Source organism: Cajanus cajan, chromosome 10 (assembly GCF_000230855.2).
Source record: "Cajanus cajan strain Asha chromosome 10, NIPB_CcT2T_4, whole genome shotgun sequence".
Taxonomy (NCBI): domain Eukaryota; kingdom Viridiplantae; phylum Streptophyta; class Magnoliopsida; order Fabales; family Fabaceae; genus Cajanus; species Cajanus cajan.
Genome location: NC_138526.1, coordinates 24,281,264 through 24,290,538, shown reverse-complemented (window position 1 = coordinate 24,290,538; position 9,275 = coordinate 24,281,264). Strand labels below are relative to the sequence as shown.

At 27.3% G+C, this 9,275-nt stretch overlaps 1 pseudogene across 1 annotated transcript; it reads left to right on the top strand.

Moving 5' to 3' along the window:
• The first annotated feature begins 628 nt into the window (after positions 1-628).
• On the top strand, positions 629-5,870 carry LOC109789865 (cytochrome P450 monooxygenase 76AD131-like; annotated as a pseudogene). Its single transcript, XR_014430417.1, has 2 exons — positions 629-1,514; positions 4,089-5,870. The product of XR_014430417.1 is annotated as a cytochrome P450 monooxygenase 76AD131-like (transcript).
• Positions 5,871-9,275: the final 3,405 nt, after the last annotated feature.

The window sequence follows — 9,275 nt, the reverse complement described above, 5'->3', positions numbered from 1 at the left end:
ATCTAAAATAAGATAAAAGATGAAAAGTGTATATAATTTAAAAATATTGTATTTTATACTTCCATGTAAAATATATCATATTTTTTGTTTTGATCTTTATAAAATTATTACTTTTTAAATGTTATTGATTTTTTTTTTGGTTTTAGTCCTTATTATATAGTTTGTCTTTATAATTTACATTTCTTTTGTCCTTGTAATGTTTTAGTAATTTGCTTTTAGTAACTACTGATTTTATTTCAAAAGGAATTAACTTAAAATGAACAAAATGTTATACAAACTAAAATGAAAAATATTATAATAACTAAAATAAAATAACAAGAATCAAAATAAAAATTTACAATTTATATTAAAAGAACCATTTTCAAAAATTAATTTTACAAGGACCAAAATAAATTAAAAAAAAGTAGTATATTATAGAACCACATACGTATTCAAACCTAAAATACAAGAATCTAGAATTTAATAAAATGAATTAGTCTTATTGCTTCAATCAAAGTAGTATACATTGACTCTTGAATTATTCTAATCAACCCATCATATTTCCACGAGGTAGCAAACCTCCACATTAAATTTATCCCTATATATATCCCCTTCATTTTTTCTATGCAAGGCACACCCACCATTAGTCATGGATTACATGATATTTATCCCACTAATTTTAGCCATAGTATGCATCCACATCCTAGTCTTTAGCCATAGTAGCAAAACCTCAAAATCTCCCAAGCTCCCACCTGGTCCTCCTAGTTTTCCCATAATTGGAAACATATTACAACTTAGCCCAACCAAACTACACCAAGCACTTGCTAAACTCTCCAAAACATATGGACCTATTATAACGGTTAAAATAGGCACTATTACCACTGTGGTTATTTCCTCTCCAACCTTAGCCAAAGAAGCCCTTCATAAAAAAGACCAAGCCTTAGCTAGTAGATTTGTACCCGACTCAATTAAAGCACTTTCACATGATCAATCTTCCATAGTGTTTTTGCCTGTATCCACAAAGTGGAAAGCCTTTAGAAAACTATGTGCCACCAAAATATTCTCTGCTCAAAAACTTGACTCTACCCAAGCCCTACGCCAAAAGAAGCTGAAAGACCTACTTGATCACTTGCATGAAAATTGCGAAAAGGGTAGGGTTGTTGATATTGGTGAGGTTGCATTCACCACAGTGCTTAACTCAATATCCAACACCCTTTTCTCCATTGACTTGGCTAGTTATAGTTGTGGTGTTTCTCACAAGTTCAGGAAATGTTATCTCGTGTGTGCTCGTGGAAGCTTCAAAGGCTAATGTTGCAGACTATTATCCTATTTTACGTGGACTTGATCCACAGGGGGCACGAAGAAGGATGAAAAATTATTACCAGATGTTACTTGATGTTTTTGATTGTATCATTGAAGAAAGAATTCAAAGGGGAGATTCCCTCGAAGGAAGTGATGTCTTAGACTCATTTCTTGATATCATCCGAAGCGAAAATTCAGAATTATCACGCCATGACGTGTTACATCTATTTCTGGTGAGTATTGATAAATTCATCAAATTCAAATTACACTTCCTTGTTTAGGACTAGCAGTCACAATTTATTTTTAAATTTTCTAAAAATTTGTTGGTTATAATATACTAGATTATTACTTACCCCAGGAAATAGGTAGCAAGTTTTTTTTTGTGGCTATATATATATAAATAATGTAAATATGATTTTAGTCTCTTAAAACTAATATTTTTAGTTTCTATAATTTCAAACAAAGAATTAGTCCTTACACTCAATTTTTTGTTAGTGAAAATATAACATTAAACACAATTAATTTTGTATAATGATCTTAGTTTGTTACTTTTAGATGTGATATTAGTAACTTGAGGGACTAAAACAAGATTTTTAAAATTTAGGGGGTTAAAAAATAATTTTGAATTTGAGAGACAAAAAACAAATTGACCCTAAATTTGAAAGATTAAAAATATAATTAAGCCATTTTTCTCCTTCTAATTTTCATTTTTCTAAAATTGAAAACTTTCAATTTTAGTAACTATTATATGACACTTTTTAACTATTTATATATTGAAGAAAGATCAAGTGACCATCTTAAATAACACTTATTAATATATTTAGTTTTATAATAGCATGTAACACCTCTATTATATTTCTTTATTTTATAAGTATGAAAATAATGATTCTAAATAAAAGGATGATAAATAAAGAAACAATTTTATAGAGATGAAAATCAATTCTAACTTCATTTAAAATGAGTAAATTACACTGATACTCTTTAAAATTTTGTTAAATTACATAAACCGTCTCTATATTTTTTACTCCTACAATATTACACCAGAACACTCTTTATGAATTACATTAAGACATTAATCTTCTTCTTCTTCTTTTTTAAATTTATGAAAAAAGTTAAGTAATATATGAGATCGTAAATATTTAGTTCTTTTGATTATTTTAATTAATATTTATTTTTTCAATCCATGATGCATATAAAAACATTATAATAATTATACTACAATAACAACATTTCATTCATTAAGGTAAGTAAATTTTCTAAAATTAAAATTTACAAATGCCTATATTTATATTTATTTATTTTCGGTAAAATTATTTTTAAAAAAAAATACTTTTTGGATATATAAAAAAAATTATGCGAGACAATCACGTATATGTTACAAGACAATAAATATATGACAGATGATAAACACACCTCCACTCTCGTATAAACACACCCCCTTTTTTAAAAAAAATATATAAAATGTCTAAATTACCCTTTAAAAAAAATGAAATTCCTAAATTTACACCCTCCTTCCCCGCACCCCCCTTATCCTGTATCTGCATGTAAACTTTAGTCTGGAACGGCACCAGAACAGGCCGTTCTGCAAGAAGAACGACCCGTTCTGCTTTCAGAACGGCCCGTTCTGAAAGAAGTACGACCCGTTCTGCAAGCAGTACGGCCCGTTCTACAAGCAGTACAGGCCGTTTTGCTTGCAGTACGGGCGCGTTCTGCTTGTAGTACGGGCGCGTTCTGCTTGCAGTACGGGCGCGTTCTGCTTGCAGAACGGGCCGTTCTAGGGACGTTCTGTTGCAGTACAGGCCACTGCGTCACTTTTAAAATGGTTACCTTATGACTGATTTTAAAACCCCGATTTTAAAATTCATTTTTGTACTAGTGTTTCTTTCCATAGAACAAGTAAGAGTCTTTCTCTTACAAGACCACCTGCTGACATTGCGCACCCCTCTTCTTTCTCTTTGTCACTCCTCTTCTTCTTCTTTTTTTCCCGCACCTCGCACACCCCTCTTCTTTCTCTTTCTGGCACTCCTCTTCTTTTTCTTCTTACTGTTACGGAAAGTTCTTTCCGGAATTATATAAAAATATTCCGGAAAATATTTTCCATAATATTAAATTCTTATTCCGAAAAATATTTTTCGGAAATGTTTTGTTACATAATTCCGGAAAGTACTTTCCATAATATTAAAGTTACTATTACGGAAAGTTCTTTTCGGAATTATATGAACAATAATTTTACTATTCCAGAAAGTACTTTCCGGAATGCTAATGACTGTAAAAGTACTTTCCGGAATGCTAATGACTGTAAAAGTACTTTCCGGAATGCTAATGATTGTAAAAGAGCCTTTCTTATGCTGGTTATGGTGGGGCTAGTCCTTTTTTTCTATTCAGAATGACTGTAAAAGTATATTACTTAATGACATTGAGTAGAAAGAGGCTTTGGGAAGAAGAGGGGTGTAGAGTGTGGGGTGCGGGGAAGGGAGGTGTAAATTTAGGAATTTCATTTTTTTTAAAAGGGTAATTTAGACATTTTATATATTTTTTTTTAAAAAGAAGATGTATTTATATAAGAGTGGAGGTGTGTTTATCATCTGCCTAAATATATACATTTAGGGGATGACAAAAATTTTGGGCCCTTGACTTAGATTTTGGGCTCGCATCAAAATAGTAAAAAGCAAAATACATTCCTTATATAGAACCAAACTTTGAAATGATGCCATTCACTAATAAACCAAAACTATTTTCCTCTTAATGTAGTTGTGCCAAAGAACCAATCTTAATTTTCCTTTTATTGTTACACATTTTTGTGGCAGGACTTATTTGTAGCTGGGTTGGATACAACAACAGCCACAATAGAATGGGTTATGGCAGAGTTACTATGCAATCCGGAAAAACTGACAAAAATCAAAAGAGAACTTCAACAAGTCCTTAGCAAAGAAAGAGAACTTAAAGATTCAGATATCTCTAAGCTTAATTACCTACATGCTGTTGTAAAAGAGACCCTTAGATTGCACCCAACAGCCCCAATACTAATTCACAAATCAGTGGCAGAAGTGGACATAGGTGGCTTTAGAGTACCCAAAGATGCACAAGTTCTAGTTAATGTTTGGAGCATGGGAAGGGACTCAACCATTTGGACTGAACCAAATTTGTTTCTACCAGAAAGATTTTTGGAGAATGAAAGGGATTTTAGAGGAGATGATTTAGGGTTTATTCCTTTTGGGTCTGGAAGAAGAATGTGTCCTGGCATTCCACTAGCTAACAGGGTTGTGCATACCATACTAGCCTCACTTCTATTCCATTTTGATTGGAAGCTAGCAGATGGGTGCAAAGCAAAAGACATGGACATGACCGAAAATTTTGGAATTACTTTACACAAAGTCAAGCCTCTCATGGCAATTCCCATCAAAGAATAGAACATGTTTAAAATTGATTTTTGGTCCAAATCACAAAATTATGCTGAGCAGAAATTTGGAATTACTTTACACAAAGTCAAGCTTCTCACGGTAGTTCCCATCAAAGAATAGCAAATGTTTACTAGATATTTTGGGTCTAAAGCACAAAGTTATGTCAAGTAGAAAGTGATGTTTTTAGAGCTCAATATGAGCAATAAATCAAGTAGAATAATTTTCCTCTTTATCGTTGGTGTATTTCTCAAGTTATTATTTTCCTATTTTTAATTAATTTCCATATGCATGTGCAAAATTTGCATATAGTGTGCAATATGTGCAAGAAATCACTAGTGTAAGGAGTCTTTTACATTGGTTAAAAAGACTTTTTTATATTTGTTAGTGTAAAAAGAATTTTTTATGATGAGATTTTATGTCCAGCGTCATCCACTAAACATAATATTTAACATAGTGACAACCTTGTAAATATGGTTGCATTTTTTATGTTAGATATTAATTCACTAATCATAGGAAACTCTTTTTATGTCAGGTGACTACAAAAAAAATTGGATTTAGCGACCACCAAAATCGGTCGCTAAATTGCTAAAATCGGTCGCTATTTGCCTTAGCGACCGAATTTAAGTAGTCAGAAAAACCCTAGTCGCAAAGTTATATAGCTACCAAAAAGTTTTCGGTCGCTAATTAGCGACCGAAAATTTTGGTTTAGCGACCGAAAATTTCAGTCGCAAAATGGTTGCAATGATTTTGGTCGCTGATGTGTATGGGGACCAAATTAGTGACCGAATAAATCGGTCGCTAAATCGGTCGCTAAAGATTTATTTTTTATTTTATTAAATTTTATAGACGTTGCAAATTCGGTCGCTACGAAATACTCATATTTGGCCTCTCAAGGATTCTATTTCACAATACTTTACTTTTCAGCAAGTTTTGTCCTTAATTACACAATTTTTGGGAAACTTCCCAGAAGGTCACCCATCCCTATATTACTCCAAGTCAAACACGCTTAACTGTGGAGTTCTTATGAGATAAGCTAAAGAAAGGCATATGCATATTGTCAGTATAGGTAGTACAAATTAATTCATTTAAGTCATCGTCAAATATACAATCTCATACTTATACTATCTTTGGATCCCTCTCATTTCGGTGTATCCGAACCGTTATAAAAATATAATAATATATTTAATAATTATATTACCAATAATAATAATTATATTATATTTAATTAATCTTTATTTATATATACTTACTTTTATAATTAACAATCTACTTATTTCTATTTAAAATTAATATTATGATACAATTTAAATTATCTATTATAAATTTTAAATTTTAAATAATAATTTTTATATTTTAAAATGAGAAGGGTTATAATAACACTGATATAATTTTTACTAAGTATTACATTGTTCAATAACTTTATATTAAATGTGAATTTTGTAAATCCAACCGTTAAATTGAAAGTTCATATCACTTTATATGTTTATATCAAGTTTTGTTAAAATTGAACAACAACTTGAAGGTAATCAAAGTGTCCATATTTTAATATATTTTGAAATGTATATGTTACATCAATTTTATTTTACAAGAATGAAGTATCAAATCATCTTGAATTCATATAAAATTTTGTATATATGATCTAAGAGTAAAAAACTTTCAATCTAATAGTTGAATTTATAAAATTCACATTTAATATAAAGTTATTGAGCGATGTAATACTTAGTAAAAGTTACACCTGTGTTATTATAACACTTCTCTTTTAAAATATTATTTTTATAAATTAAATTTTAAAATTTTAAATAAATTATTAATTAACTTAATATATTTATTCATCTTAAAAGATATAAAATTCAAAAAATGTATTTATCCTTGTTTTATTTTCTAATTATCAACCATTAATAAAATACTAATTTAAAATCTTATCAAGTTATATCATAATATTTTCATATCAAGTTTAAAACCAGATATTAGTTATAAAATATGTTAATTTGTGTTGGAATTTTATTTCAACATGAAACTTTAAAATAAATGTGCGAATAAAAAAAACTTCGTTAAAACGGTCACATATTCTATTTGATAGAGAAAAAAACAAGGAAACGCATTGTGATGTATTAAAAACTGATCAAAAAGAACCAGTGGGTGGTTTGCCCAATTAGTTAAGGGGGAAGACTTAAGATTTTCTCCACGTAAGTATGTGTGTGGATTCGAGCTCTACTATCAACAATTTTAGCCTTTTTAAACAAAGCAGATGTAATTGTAATAAAAAGGAGGTGTATATATCATAAGTTAAATACTATGAATATCTATGAGTAAATTAAAATCAAAGGATAATAATTTTTTTTAAATTACTAAAAAATATTTCATTTTATAATTGTTTCACAAATTCTTACTAATTTTTGTATAAGTCAATTGCTTTTAAACAATGAAACTAACACGATTATATCAATTGAATTGAATGATTAAGCCTAACTTTTAAAATAACAATTGAAATAAAATAAGATTCATGAAAATAATTTCAAAATATATTAGGTAAATAAATTTTATATATAATAAAATTAAAGACAAGGATTAAAATAATCAATGGAGTTAATGTAATATTCATTTATAAATATTTAAATAAATTATAAGTAGCAAGGTATTATTTAATTGATGTTTAAAATAAAATATTTTATAATATCTAAATGAATTGATTTTTAAGATAAACTATTATATACATATTTAATTAATATAATTTTAAAATATATATGTATAATTAGATATATTTTAAATAAAAAAATTTATATTAAAAATTAATTTATCATTAAACAAAATAAAAATATTTCAAAATATGGTTGTTGTTGAATCAGTTTCCCATGGTGGGATCATATTCATATATAATAATAGAATCATGTCTCTTCAAAGAAGCGATATCTACCCCAAAGTAGTACGAGCATAATCGAAGATAGATGATATAACGTATTTTAAGTAATTGATCTCATGTGTTATTGGTGTATATATTTATATATATATATATAATTTATTTTATAATTTTTATTTATTAAACTAATGGAACATTAATTATATTTTATCAATTTTAGATTTGTTTGATAAATTTTTATTAATCCTTATAAGCCAATTATTTTTAATTTAATGGAACTAACATGTTTATATCAATTGAACTAGATGTTTAAGTCAATTTTGAAAATAATAATAAAACTAAAATAAGATTTATGAAAAGAAGTTTATTTATCTTAACAAAATTGGAAAGCACAATAAATTATGTATTTTCATATTATCTAATAATGTAATAAAATATTAAGCATGGTAAAAGAGAAATAAATTTCTCAAGAGAAAAATAAATAAATTTTCTTGATAAATTATTATTTAAATTAGTCTATTTTTAAAAAAAAAAGATTCAATAAAAAGATTATTATTTAATTTTCATTTATAGCATTATGTTTCTTATTTTTTAATACATCATGATATATTAATTATCTAGTTTAAATTTTATAATTTGTATTATTTTAAAAAAAATTAATTTTATTAGGAGGGTATTGATTTTTATTTCTTATCATTAATATTTTTATCATTATAAAAATAATAATGTATATTTTTATATTTGCTTTCATTTAAAAGAAATATATTTCTAAATTTTTTAAAAAATTTACATTTAGCGACCGATTTTAATTTGGTCGCTAAAATTATTATAAATAATAATATTTTTTATTTTTTTTAGCGACCGATTTTAATTTGGTCTCTAAAATTATTATAAATAATAATAATTTTATTTTTTTAGCGACCGATTTTAATTTGGTCGCTAAAATTATTATAAATAATAATATTTATTTTATTTTTTTAGCGACCGATTTTAATTTGGTCGCTAAAATTATTATAAATAATAATATTTTATTTTTAGCGACCGATTTTAATTTGGTTGCTAAAATTATTATAAATAATAATTTTTTTATTATTTTTTAGCGACCGATTTTAATTTGGTCGCTAAAATTATTATAAATAATAATATTTTATATTTTTAGTGACCGATTATAATTTGGTCGCTAAAATTATTATAAATAATAATTTTTTTAGTGACCGATTTTAATTTGGTCGCTAAAATTATTATAAAATAATATTTTATTTTTTTAGCGACCGATTTTAATTTGGTCGCAAAAATTATTATAAATAATAATATTTTTATTTTTTTAGCGACCGAAACCCGTTCCGTCGCTATTTTAATCAACAATTATTATTTTAACGACTGATTTAGCGACCTATTATTTTCCACTAAAAAATTCGGTCGCTAAATTGCTCGCTAACTAAAATTTGCAACTAAATCATATTCGGTCGCTAATTATGTCGCTATTAGCGACGAAAAAAAATCGGTCGCTAATTTCGGTGGCTAAATTGACTTTTTTTTGTAGTGTGTCACAACAACTTAATATAGAATGTGTTGGGAACGGTTAACTTTTAGGATTTAGGATTCAGGATTCTAAACTTTTAAGTTGACCCTAACCTTTCTATGACAGATATAATAACATCCAACATACAAGAACTTTCTAAAATATATTTTGAAAATTCAAATTTCAATTCATGTTCTTCAACTCTAGACTCTTG